Below are 13,873 nucleotides of genomic sequence, written 5' to 3'. Positions count from 1 at the left end.
GTCTGCAGACAGCTTTTCCGGGTCATGTGGCCAGCAGGACTAAACCACTTCTGGTACAACGGGGCACCGTGACAAGTGCCAGAGCGCACGGAAACCCCATTTACCTTCCTGCCATAGTGGTACCTATTTATCTACTTGCACTAGTGTGCTTTCGAACTGCTAGGTTAGCAGGAGCTGGGACAGATCAACGGGAGCTCACCCCATTGTGGGGATTTGAACTGCCGACTTTCCAATTGGCAAGCCCAAGAGGCTCAGTGGTTTAGACCACAGCGCCACGCGTGATGACACCCCTGATTGCCTTTACATATGCTGGCACTGCCCTTCAAGACTTCAACTGGCATGGCTATATTCATGCCCATACAATCCAATGGACCCACAGTTCTGCCAAAATCACTGCTCAGTTTGCCTGTATGCGGTAACATGCAGCAGTGGCTTCCTATACACTGAGAGCAGGTCTTCGTTTTTAACTCCAGGGACAGGACACAGTACAGGTTGGTCTACACATGCAAAGCCCTTCATCTAGCTATAAATACCTCGCTCTTTCAGCCAGGGAGTAACTAGATGTTGTGGAAGCACAGAGCCCAACCCCTTCTCCAAGTTATCTTCTTTTATGGTCCCCTTAACTACTGTATTTAGAAGTAGATGGACTGGGAGCGTTATTTTCGGAGAGTCACAGGTAGAATTCATTAAGGGCCCCCTATATTTTCCCATATGGAGCCCCAATATTTGCTGTTAGTCCCATTCAAGTATAAAACAGAGGGATGGAGTCTAACATCTTCAAGAAAATGTGCGTTGTTGCTGAGGGGAGCTGAACACCCAGCTCTAGCCCTTATTGTGTGCTCTCATTTTTCTCACAAGGCAGTCCTGAGATCAGAAGTGAGACAGCCTGGGAGTAAAGTGACTAAACAACAGAAGTTGTGAAGTAAATCCTCATTTGCATTTTGCTATAAAAAGGAAGGGCCTGGCCACTTGGTTTTCACTTGAATGTGGCAGATGTGAATAAACAAAAATAGCTGACTACCGACATCACCATGAATTTGATTCACAACAACAACAACAACAACAACAACAACAACAACAACAACAACAGAAAGATAGTGATTCATCCGAGATCATCCAGTGAACTTTATCAGAGCAACCATTTGAAGAAAAGTTCTCCAGATCCATAGGTAACACTCTTTCTTTTCCCCATCTAGCTATACCTTGTGAATAGGTATCACATCCAATTTATCACCATGTGTACCGGTTGCTAACATGTACTAAATCCGTACCAAATAAAATATCACATCCTCAAATGGCCCAACTGGGCTGCTAGATTGCCAGCTTTTTTTCAATGAGTACCGACTGAACAATATTGTTAGTGCATATCGGGCTTGTTCACACAACAGATGTGAACTCTCTCTGGGCAAGTACTTGCAGGGCAAAAATTATTGTGTGAATTGGCCAATCATAGATATGGCCAGGTGTGATTCTCAAAATTGGGATGTCAGTAAAAAGCAGCTCTGTGATGGCTAGAAATTGTTATCAGCCATATCTGCTGGTTATCACAATATGTTTTTCTACACTGATATGTGCCCAAGAATAGGTTAGGGTGGTTTGTGTGTAGCATAACAACAATTGTGTGAACCAGCTCATTAAGTTCTGGAATTCTGAAACCTGTAGTAGCTGAAACTAGATAATGATAAATTATATTTCGGGTCTAAGTGTTCTGTTAGACGAATGTAGAGTGGGCTTTTTGAAATACCCTTGAATACCCTAGGGAATGAGTTTGCTCATACCAGTTGTTCATTACTCCAATAACAACAGCTCAGTGAAATTTCTTTCTTTTTCTTTTTCTAAAAAAATATTATTTATTCAAATTTTACTTAACATATTTTTATTTAAACATATCAATCACCTTTACATTTAGGATTCTCAGAAGCCCTTGACTTCCCTCCACCCTTCTCTGGTTTCCATTGTCCATCCCTTTTCATTCAGCTTATCCTCCCCCCCCCATTTGTTATATCTATTATTTACTTTTCCATTATATTTTGTCTTTTACAAGTATTATTCTTATCCTGCCAAAGTTTTTAACTGTTTACAATGTTCTCTTAAGTAAACTATTCCCCCCCCCCATTCTCTCCTAAACTTCTTGTCATTCTGGTCTCTGATTCTCCCAGTCAATTTCACCATTTCGGTATAGTCCATCATTTTCATCAGCCATTCTTCTCTAGTTGGAACTTTGTTGCTGTCATTGCATACATCACACACATAAATACTCTTTTCTGCTCTTTTGTAATCTCTATACCTATAATGCCTAACAAAAAAGCTTCTGGTTTTTTCACGAATGTTATTTTAAACATTTTTTTCAGCTCATTATATATCATTTCCCAGAATGCTTTCATTACTTTGCACGTCCACTACATGTGGTAGAACGTGCCTTCTTTTTATTTACATTTCCAGCATGCATTAAAAACAGTTCTATACATCATTGCCAATTTAACTGGTGTTAAATACCACCTATACATCATTTTCATACAATTTTCTTTCAACGAACAGCACGCTGTAAATTTTAGACCAGTGACATTTCTTTCAACAGAGATATTGGTAGAAAGGTACATTCTCCACTTCACCAACTTCCATCCCCTCCAATGATCTCATTTTCCTGGCATTCTGTGGTTAATATGTTGTGCACAACATTTAAGAAGTAAAATATTCAGACAAACATTTCAGGAAAACAAGACAGAATAGAAACTTAAATACTAGGGGCATTTTCCAGCTTTCCCCAAGAGATGCAAATGTGAGTCTAAAATATCTCTAGACACCGAGAGAAAATAGAGTCAAGTTACTTTCGGGCTGTCATATTTTGAAGAGCAAAAAAGAGGACACATTTGCCGACTTCTACTTTTAAGTATGGATCGCTATGACGACTCTACCCATGAAAAAGAAGACATGTCCTGGAAAAAGAGGACATATGGCAACCGTACTTTATGTCCCAAGCTGAAATGCAACTGTTCACCCAGTCTACAAGTTTTGGCAAATTCCATTCAAAATTCTATAAGAATTTGAGTTGTTTATACGTACAAGTTGATAACATCTGTTTTTATACTTTAGAAAAAGGTGGGGGCGAATCCCATGCTGACACTTTTTTAAAAGACCTGGAGTAAAAAAATTTTAGAAACCAGAAATTTACATTGGATATCTTACTGCATCTGCAAACTTTTCAGCAGAGTGTCCATACTCAGTGAGACCATGAGTGCAATTCTCGGGGATTTCAGCTCAGCCCTGTGACATTATTTTCTGTGTTTCCATCTTGTTCTCCCATATTCTTTTACAGGAAACCACTAGGAGGGGAGATCTGGGGATTTGCAGAAGGCAGACCCAAGTCTAGAGTTAGTGATTGGCCTACCGATGGAAGCCAAGTCTTGACAAGAACAGAGAACTGAAGGTTGGTCTGCTAAAGGACATTAGAATGTAAGAACAGAGCCCTGCTAGATCAGAACAAAAGCTTGCTTAGTCTCAACCAGGCGCCACCATCTTCTGAGGTGTATTGGGTGGCAAATGAAGAGAAGGTCTTTCAGGATATGGAAACCAAGTGGTTGAAGTATAGTGATTTGTTGATGGAAGAGGAGAATAATTTTAAGTTAATGACATTTGATCAGCTTAAGGAGAAATTAAACGATTGGTTACGGTATCACCAGATTAATGAAGTGTTTAGGATGGATAAGAAAAATACAGGTTTTTAATCAGAGAAATCCAAATTGGAAATGGAATTGTTAGATACAAAAACCAAGGATCTTTCTAAGATGTCTAATTTATTGCTGGAATGGCATACGAAAGACAAACAAGTTAAATCAGTAATGATTGGTTGGGCTAAAGATGTGGGGCACAACATCCTGTTGGAGGATTGGGAGAGGATGTGGAAAAATGGAATTAAGTTTACAGCATATAATGTACTGAGAGAAAATATGATGAAAATGATGTATAGATGGTATTTAACACCTGTTAAGCTCGCTAAAATTTACCATACATATGGCAATAAATGCTGGAAATGTAAAGAAAAAGAAGGAACATTTTATCATATGTGGTGGACATGCCCCAAGGTGAAAGACTTCTGGGAAAAGATTTATAATGAGTTGAAAAAAGTGTTGAAAAACACCTTTATTAAGAAACCAGAAGCCTTTTTACTTGGAATAGTTGGGGGAGAAATTTCCAAAAAAGATGTTATATTCTTTCTGTATGCCACAACAGCAGCGAGACTTTTACTTGCCAAGAATTGGAAGACCCGAGAGATACCAACCATAGAAGAATGGGAAATGAAGATGATGGACTTGCCGAACTGACTGGAAGAATCCACGAACAAAAAGAAGAGATGGTGGAAGAAGTTTGGAAGAAATTCAAATTATATTTGAAAAAATATACAGTAGTAATATTTGACATTTTGGAATATTTTTGGAAGTTGTCATAGGCTTTCAGTGTAGAAGTAGGAATTTTATTTAGTATTATAGTATATTAGGAGGGTTAAACTGAGAGAAAGTTTTGATAAGGATATAATGTTGAATATGGTTTAATTTTTTAATTTAGGTAACTGCTAAAGATGATTAAAATTGAAATTCAGTGAGGTGGGATTCGAGGAAGTCACTTAAAGAGGTTAAAGAAAATGATGAAATGATAATAATTTTATGTATTGTTTGTTTTGTTTTGTTTTGGTTGTGTTATGTATTTTTTGTGTATGATTTTATATGTTGTTACTATAAAATGAATTTTAAAAAATGGGGGGGGGGGAGAAAGTCTTTCAGGTGGTAGTTCTCCATTTATGGAATCTGCCCCCACATGGATGGAATTCCCTCCTTTCACAGAATTCCTGGTGCCAACATTGCAAAGGTTTTTTGATGCCAGGAAAAGAACTTCCAAAGTTCTTTTAGGTTTTAATTGTTTCACTTTGATGTTTGAATTTATCATTTCCTTTATGTTTGATCTTGACTTGATTTATTGGTATAAATTTTTTTATACCAATGTTATTTGTATCTTGTGAAATATCCTCGAAACTGTGGCATCTATATGCATATCTTTACCCATATATTTACACACCGGTATGCTCAGAATCAGGAGGGGAAATTAACAAACAACAGTGGAAAGACAATCCTTCAAGAAAACATCTCTGTAAGCCCTATAGGAAATGAAACCAAACTACCACACCCATTGAATTAAGTGGTGCTTTTCTGGGAAAATTTTCGTGTTGCTTGTAGATTTCAGATTTGAGTATTTAAATCCAAATGGCATGAAATATTCGATTAATTAGCTGAAAATTAGACCAGAATGTGCACCTGCTAAAGGGGAAATATTCTGAAGTGAATAACGGTGGTAACCAATCTAGCAAAGTCTTACTACAAAATAAAAACCTATCAGATATCTTTTTAAGGCACCTTCTTTAGAGAATGCAGGTATTTTATTTCATTTCTGTTTTTCTTTCCTTTCCTTCTGCTCCATTTGGGGAAAGGAAACGAAAGCATTTTTTAAAAAGCAAGTGTTGGTTAGAATGATGTGTGGCTCCCTATTATCTTTTGATACTTCCTTGATTTCTAATTGTGTTTTGCACATTTTTAGCAAAAGAAATACCAAAAAAATCAGATATATAACCTATATTATTATACTTTAATGCGATGTTCTACTTTTCTGTTTGTAGTTCCTGAAGTTTTTGTCTTACTTCATTAAACATTTAATAAATCACTGCCAGTTTTGTGACAGATTTTAACCATAACACAAACAGCAGGAGGTGTAAACTCAGTTCAGTTCGGAAAGGCATATAATATCCATGTCGACATCATCCTCCCCTCCAGGCATATTGGCAAAACGACCAATGGAAGCTAAGCTTTTTCCGACAAAGCTTCGAAAATAAAGTTTTCCTCTTTTATCTTACTACAAATCAATTGGAGCCCTTACAGCAAAATCCTATAAAATAACTTCAAACACCACTTCTTAGTCTAAAAATTTGTATTATGGCTAAAACTCTTTGAAGATTTTATGACTGAAGTTTGGAGAAAAATGATTTAAGTACTATCTGCTAGACATCAGAGTGTCAAAATTTCGCTCAGTTTTTCTTGACATATAAACTGCTACCTACTGTATGTTTTTAGGAATTTTTTTGTACTCGCTTTTAACCATCTAACCCAGTTTGCTTGATAAAAGTTACTTAACTGCAGTTTATCCCACTGAATTAATCCCCTTTAAAGGTTCAGCAGCCTATAACTGATTATTTTACATGTTTGGGTTGTTTTTAAAAAAGCCACCTTGCACGATCCAGAGAATTTTTTAAAAATCATCTTCTTTGTCATGTTGATTTTAAAGATAGCGAACAAAGCATGTAGAATTATCAGTGTCTTCACAGAACTGCCGCAAAGCTAGTCCTGGGCTCCTAGAGCAAGGGAAAGAGTGGGGACATCACAGAAAATCTGCAGTCCTAAGTGGATTCTCGAGGAAGGTGAGACACTCCTTGGGATATTTTTCTACAATGAGACTCTGAGGAAAAACAGAAGTGCTGGCAGTAAATTCAGGTCACTGGGGTTTCATGAGGCTGATTTTGAAACAAGCAAATGAAATATGTGTATGTCTAATAGACCTTTCAACATCTCAAATAAATATTGGAGAATGATCTGAGAGTCATCATGTTTTTTGTTGACAGTTGAGTAGCAAAGGCTATACTATATTTTGCCATTTTCTGTCACTATCTAGACTTCCCATAGTAGGACTCTTACAAGTTGAAACCATGAAAGGTGCCATGGTAGGGCTATGGATCACCTCTGGTGATTATTATATTGGGTTTAGCTTCAGAAAACTGGAGGGATTCCAACTGATGCCCTAATCTTCATTTTAAAAGGGCTACAATAGCTCACGCTGTGAAGTGAAAAATGACCTGAATTTTGGCCCCGGCATTGGCAATTAAAAGTTGCCTCCATTATTATGGTCAAGTCTTTCATCTTCAGGATGGGAGCTCCTATGTATGATGACTTCAGATCCTCATTGTGAGGCACGCGCCGCATTGGCTGTCTCATTTTAGAGGTATTTTCACTTTTCTGCACGGGATCTGCCAAGTTCTGTCACTTGCGTGCCGAGGTTCCAAGACATCCCCCCCAATAACTCGCACTTCACAGAATATTTTAAGTTTAAGGTTTTGGGCATTAATTTGGCCACAACTTTATTTAAAATACAACTGCATGTGAGTGGTTGCTTAGGCATTGGTTCTTGCCATCTGTCCCCCACCTGGGACAGATCTGACTCCCCTATCCTAGTAGGGGAGCCAGTAGGTAAGCACCCTCTGGGAGAGATCGGGGCAGGGGCCACGCCCTTGACCTCATCCCTCAGATGCTCCCCAAGGCTCATGCGCGGCCCTGGCCCCTAACGGGGATAAACGGGCAAACATGTAGAGCCCCAGGATTCCTTTAACGGAATACCCCTAAAGGCAGCAGCAACTATGAGGGGCAGGCCCAACCAAAATCCGTACCGCTCCACCATCCAATTTGAACCAATGCCTAACCGCAACCTTACAAGTTCTGATTTATTGCAGCGTAGTAGGCAAAAACCACCTGGCACCAGCCAATCAGCCAAGTGGCAAAATTCCTACCAGGTCCCTGATCCAAAGCAGGCGACCCCATGAGAGGCGCAGCAAGGTCAATGCAAGAACGCCTAAAATTAGAGGAGGGCGGGCGGGAGATTCGTTGCGAGCAGCAAAAGTGGAACTGAAAGCTGCTCGCTAAGCATATATAGGGTAAGGCTGTCAATCAATCACTTGCTACAAGCAAATTTCCCCAGCAACAGCACACCCACCAATCACACATGTGGCCATCCAAACTGACCCGCCTCTCAGGGCTGTCTTGAGCAGATCACGCGCCCTGGTGCTGAGGGGCGGAGATCGCTCTGCCGCCCGCCCCGCCCTCGCAGGGCGCAATTGGTTTCCGCACGCCTTCGCCGCGCACCGCCCTCCTTGCCAGGCTGGCGCCCAGCTTACCAGCCCCCCGCTGTGGTGCACTGTGCCACCGGGGGTCTATGTAGAGCCAGCCCTGCCGCCTCTCCAACCCTGGGATGTCTTGTTAACCCTTCCGCAACCCATGTTCTCCTCTATGGGGAGAACCTGCTTTGCTAACATGCAGGATTTAGAGAACAGTCCGGACAGTTTCAGCTAGGCCATGTGGATCATAATGTAAAAGTAGAAGCACAACTGAAAAAAAAGAGTTTATAGCAAATTAATTTGACTCAGAGCATACACCTGTGTATAAAATCTAGCTCCTGTGTAGGGTTTCCATTAAAAATCACCAGCAAGTCCCAGTGTGTGGTATGTGGGCTAGATTTCTCCATACAAATGAATAAGAAAACAGTTGAGAATAGGGAGGCTCCACAGCAAATGGATGAATGGTGTTATGAACCAGCATTGTGATGTCTATTTCATGTGTGTGGTCAGGGTGCATAAGAGCACACACTTCTGCCAGGGAGTCTATTGTGCTTCTACTCTGGACAGTGCACCAGAAGCACCAAACAGACTGAACTTGGTGGGTGGGTCTGGATGTCAAGGGGGCTTCTAAATCCAACACATTGCCTGTGCATGTGCTCAAGCAAATATTTGTGCAACTAAATGTTCAGGGGACGCATAGAGAACTCGGCAACGTAATAACTTGGGAGCCACTGAAGACAGTGCAGGGCAAATGAAACGAAAACTACAGTTCCCAAGAGGAAGTGCAGTTACGAGTATGTTTGGCAGTAGCATCAATATTCTTGCATGGCATTAAGTGCCGGGAGAAAATGGTAAGAAAACTGAAGCTCCCCTTGAATTTTCTCCGAGATAAGTCAAAAGCCAAGTGGAGTTTGCCCATCACTTACCTTTCAAGGGTGATTGTCCTTAAACATGTCAGGGGTGGAAGCTGGCTGCAATATCTGCAGTGATCAAGGAAGGAACATGCATCTAAAAGACATCCTAGATAGTGCTCCCCAACTGTGATGTTTTGGATTTGAAAGTACTCTCAGGTGGGATGCCGTAATCAAAAAATAACTGCTCTGGGAAGCATCTTGGATGTGCTCACTTTCCTACCACCCTAAGCTCTGTCAGTTAAAAAAGCTTTGTTTTTTGGTGGCAGTGATGGAGGGGATATAGTATCTTGTCCACCAGGAGCAATTTTTCCACAGAATTTTGAAGGTTCCGCTGTGGCATCTTTTCAAAGGACCCTCTTGCTATTTCACTCCACAAATCCAGCTGTGTATCCTCCCAACTTTACACCTCTCTTGGGGAAGATTTTGATCGCAAGCCAGTTTAAGGCAATATTGTCATTCTTTATGTTTCTAACCTCAGATAAGATTTCAAAGTTATCAGCGGTATGACAAATAGATGGATTATGGGTAACACGCAACAGACAGCAGCAAGGCATTTTGTACTATGTACAGTCGTACCTGGGCTCCTGAACACCTTGGGAGTCGAATGTTCTGGCTCCCAAACAATCGAAATCTAACGTTCTTTTGGAAGCCAAACGTTCGATGGGGCTTCTGTGGCTTCTGATTGGCTGCAGGAGCTTCCTGCAGCCAATCAGAAGCAGAGCTCTGGAAGTCGAGCATTTCGAAGTTGAATGGACTTCCGGAACAGATTCTCATCGACTTCGAAGTACGACTATATTGGCCCAAAAGTACCTTTGTGGGAGTGATGAACACCATCTTACCCATGTAATAGCCACTTGGTGAGCTGATTACATGAAATGAAACACAAAGTTTAGAATGATAAAATTTACCTGACCATACTAATTAGTCTTCACAATGCCAGTTACGTATACAGTATCAACATTTTAGTTAATATCAGAGGCTTCTGTTGCAAATGAGCTGCAACGCTGAGAAGGTGGTTTACAAGCAAAAAAAATTAACTATAAAATTCATACGTAATTACATTCACAGTAAAACAATTCCATCAAAACAGTAAAAAAAAACCCACCCAAATTTTAAAAATACAACGAAACAAGCCCATCAAAGAATAACAATTAAAGTTACAAATACAGTCATACTTCGGGTTACAGGCAATTCAGGTTGCATGTTTTTGGGTTGTGCACCCCGCCGTACCCAGAAGTCCCGGAACAGGTTACTTCTGGGTTTCAGCACTCGTGCATGCACAGAAACACTAAATCGCACTTTGCGGATGCGCAGAAGCGCCAAACCACAACCCGTGCGTGCGCAGACATGGTGCTGCGGATTGCAAATATGCCGCCCGCACGGATCACGTTCGCAACCCGAGTGTCCACTGTAATAATAAAGAAGTTGGATAATAAAGAAGTTCAAATTCAGGGGAAGGCTTGACTAAACAGGTATGTCTTCAAGAGGCAGCAGAATGCTAACCATCCCTACTAAAGTCAGAGTTAGCAGCGTGCCATTTTTTTAAAAAAAAGCACCTGACCAGTGAGTAAGAGACAGTGTGGGTCAGTGGGAAGAGCCAGAGGTAGACTTTAAATTAATTGGTCAAGAAACAGAATCTAATGAGTTTGAGTGGCTCAGAAGGCAAAGCCTGATGGATTTTATCTAGTCAGCTGATGAAGCCAGGTGAATCTGGGTATGGGTTAAAAACAAGGGTGGGGGACCCCAGCTAAAAATATTTGATTCATCAATACAGTAACTTACACCTAACGCAAAGTCGTTTAAAAAGGAAAAACCATACCGGATGGACAAAAGAGTTAATACTTGGCCATTCTAAGCAAAACAACTAGCTTGTGGAAGCAGCTTTGATTTCTCAAACTGAAGCTGACGAGCCTGGCCCATTTATCCTAAACGAACACCATCTTTGTTTTATTCTCTTAATAACCTTGTTGATTTTTTTCTTCCCTCTCTTAAATATGCTCATCACAACACAACAAATTATTTGCCCATGGAGATACGAAGCTGTACTTTTGAGGAGGTGGGGGTGGTGCTCCTACGATCCATTGTGAGAAAAGTTTGTGTGCGGTTTAATGCTGACTTGTTCACACCACTTCCCATGTTGAACTCAATTCTTTATGATGCTAAGGGGAAAGAAATGCTACATTTGATCACACTTACACTACAGTCCTAAGCAGATTTACATGGAACTAATTAAAAGCCACTGGAATCAGTGGGGCCTATTATTATGGAGCGTGTTTAGAAACAGTGTACTAAAGATTTAACTGGCTTTAAAAATGTTTTCATTCCCATATTTTCCTGCAGTCTTCTTTTAAAAAATACAGCTTAAACCTGTTAATAATTATAAATCACAGCATATTTTTTTAGTTCAGCTCTCATTACATTTCTTGCAAGACTTGCAATTTCTGAATCAATCAGATCAGTAATTCATTCTGGGTTTAAGATGCAGGCCAAGATCAGGGCCGGATTTAGGTTTGATGAAGCCCTAAGCTTCTGAAGGTAATGGGGCCCTTTCTATGTCCAGCTGTCCTTTGTCAAAAACAAATTGTTGCTGGTTTTTTTGTGTTGAATATATGCTCTAGAGTAATTTATGGACCTAATAGGTCCATACACAACACAAAACACTGTTATAGTATGTTGGTTTTATTTTATTTGTTTTTTATCTTAAATTTTGGAAATGTGCATCCAGTTGTTTTCCTTTAGTTTTTTTTTGGGGGGGGGGCAAGAGAGTGGGGCCCTAAGCTATAGCCTGTTTAGCTTATACGTAAATCTGGCACTGGCCAAGATATTCACTTGGCAATATACAGCAGCATAGCTTCCAACGGTTTTCAGATAAAAATAGGGACGTCCCATTCCAGAATCATAATTATACTATTTATACCCCACACATCTTAATGGGTTGTCCCTGCCACTCTGCGCACCTTCCAACATATATAAGAACACAACAAAACATTAAACATTAAGAAAAACCTTCCCTATAGAGGATTGCCTTCAGACAGCTTGGGGGGTTGGATAACTCCTTACCCTCCAACATTTCTCCAAGGAAAATTGGGACGCCCTAAGTAAAAGTGGGACATTCCGGGAACAAATCAGAAACAGGAACAGCTTTTCTAAATCTGTGGTGGCCTCGTAATCTGGCGAACCGGGTTCGCTTACCCACTCCTCCACATGCAGCTGCTGGGTGACCTTGGGCTGATCACACTTCTCTGAATCTCTCAGCCTCACTCACCTCACAGAGTGTTTGTTGTGGGGGAGGAAGGGAAAGGAGAATGTTTGCTGCTTTGAGACTCCTTAGGATAGTGATAAAGCGGGATATCAAATCCAAACTCTTCTTCTTCTTCTTCTTCTTCTTCTTCTTCTTCTTCTTCTTCTTCTTCTTCTTCTTCCTCCTCCTCCTCCTCCTCCTCCTCCTCCTTCTCTTCCTCTTCCTCTTCCTGCTTTGTTTTCTCTGCATTAGCACCAGGAGGAAGTTGCTGAGTGCTTCTGCAACCACGACACAAGCACAGTTTGGTAAAACTGCAGAAGAAGTCAAGAAGCTGAAGACCCAACCAACCAATCCAGAAACGCTGGTTATCTACAGCCATTACAAGCAGGCCAGTCGGAGATGTGAATACGGAATGTCCTGGGGTGCTTGATTTCAAAAGAATGTCCAAAGAAGATGCAGTGAAAGCACATACTTAAAAAGCAGGAGAACTGAAGGAAAAATACAGAGTGCAATAAACTCCTTCCTGCGTGCCTTTAAATAGAAACATATCTTACTGTATTAATGCTGTGGATAACTAAAACTATGTTACACAGTATGGCAGTAGACTTGGTGCCACTTTCTATAATTAATAGCTGTGTAAATTTACATCTGATGGTTTATATAGCAAGCATTATCTTTATTATTATTATTATTAGCATTTTCATTTTCAAAAACAACAACACAAAAACAAAAACACCATACAGTTTTTACATTTCTTATCATCACCTATGTTTTACCGGTAACTCTCCTGAGTCATCAAGTTCCCTCCAACCCTCCAAACTGACTTTCTAACTTCAATTTGTAGTTTCATCCGCATTTCTCATTCCCCCTGTCTACCTTTCTTTTTACTTTCATATTCCTTATAATTGTAAATAAGCTTATAATTTTGACTAGCAAACCTTTAAATCAGTCCTGTTAGTGTTGTTAAACGTTTACAATGTTCTTTCAAATACGGAATAAAATCACTCCAGTCTTTTTCAAACAGTTGGTCTCGCTGGTCTCGGATCTTCCCTGACATTTTTGCCAGTTCTACGTATTCAATCATCTTGTTTTGCCAATCTTCTACTGTTGGAATTTCTTGCTGGTTCCATCTCTGGGCTAAAATAACCCTCGCCGCTGTTGTAGCATATAAAAATAAGGTCTAGTCTTTCTTGGGAATCTCTTCTCCTAGAATACCTAGCAGGAAAGCTTCTGGTTTCTTATGAAAAGTCTTCTTAAACACTTTGTTAAGTTCATTATAAATCATATACCAGTATGCTTTCACCTTGGGGCAAGTCCACCACATATGATGGAAATTCCCTTCTATATAACAAGCATTATCACTGGGAGTTGTAAACCATCCCAGATCTACAACAAATCACACAGAGATCTATCAGTAGAACCCAATCTACCACTGCTGTAAGAGAACCACTGAAGGTGCTCTGTGGTTTAATAATAATAATAATAACCCATCGGGCTGGGTTTCCCATAGGTAGGTTCCATGGTTAACTCCCTAGCTCAGTGAAAGGTTTCGAATAAGAGTCTACATAAACAGCCAAAGAAAATATTAGACCTGTCACTGATTGTTAGCTTAAAACACCAGCGTGTCTTTTCATGGGATGCAGATGTTTTGCTCTTTTGAGCTCAAAGTGCCTCTTTTTGTGCTGAGCTTGCCCTTGCATTTGGCACGCGGTCTCCCTTGGGGGAAACAAAGGGAAGCAGATCACCTTGTGCACCAGCAAAGACTCGTCATAAACATTTTAAAAACCAGTAAAA

General features: G+C 40.3%; 1 pseudogene; it reads left to right on the top strand.

Annotated features, from left to right (window-relative positions):
• The first annotated feature begins 281 nt into the window (after positions 1-281).
• On the top strand, positions 282-12,594 carry LOC118089133 (acyl-CoA-binding protein pseudogene; annotated as a pseudogene).
• The last annotated feature ends 1,279 nt before the right edge of the window (positions 12,595-13,873 follow it).

This window comes from Zootoca vivipara, chromosome 7 (assembly GCF_965207765.1).
Source record: "Zootoca vivipara chromosome 7, rZooViv2.hap1.1, whole genome shotgun sequence".
NCBI lineage: Eukaryota > Metazoa > Chordata > Lepidosauria > Squamata > Lacertidae > Zootoca > Zootoca vivipara.
This window is presented reverse-complemented; position numbering and strand designations above follow the sequence as displayed.